This window comes from Phasianus colchicus, chromosome Z (genome assembly GCF_987193195.1).
Source record: "Phasianus colchicus chromosome Z, bPhaCol1.hap1.1, whole genome shotgun sequence".
In the NCBI taxonomy this organism is placed as follows: domain Eukaryota; kingdom Metazoa; phylum Chordata; class Aves; order Galliformes; family Phasianidae; genus Phasianus; species Phasianus colchicus.
In genome coordinates, this window is record NC_143476.1 from 71,325,425 (window position 1) to 71,325,961 (window position 537).

The window sequence follows — 537 nt, forward strand, 5'->3', positions numbered from 1 at the left end:
GGTCTTATGTGGACATGAACAGTCAAAATTAACACTACTGTATCTTAGAGTAGACTTAACTATCCAGCTTGGTACAGGATTGTATTTAGCCACACAGTCAGAACAGCTTGATACGAGTAACCATGTCAATTAAGTATTTTAATTAAAGTTATAATATTTGTCTGATTTGGGGGGTAAAAATCAAGCCAGCAATGAGAAACGAAACTTAAAAGACACAAGAAAACCTGGCAATGCAAGTATTTGTGCAGGACTTAATACACTGTTACTGCATGATTTGATCACTTGTTCATTTAGTCTGATGGACACATACACAACCATCTTGGAAGATGAGGTAAATTATATATGTCAATCCTAGTAAAGCATACTACAGTCTAATTTTTGATGCATGTACATATTGTTGAAGAGCCTACATCTGACCTCTTCCTCTGTCAGAGATAAAGGTATAGACTGTATTCAGTTCATGATAAAAGCTTTAGAATATAATCTATGGTGTGTGTTTGCATCTTCAATCTTGCACAGAAAAGACAAACAGTAGGC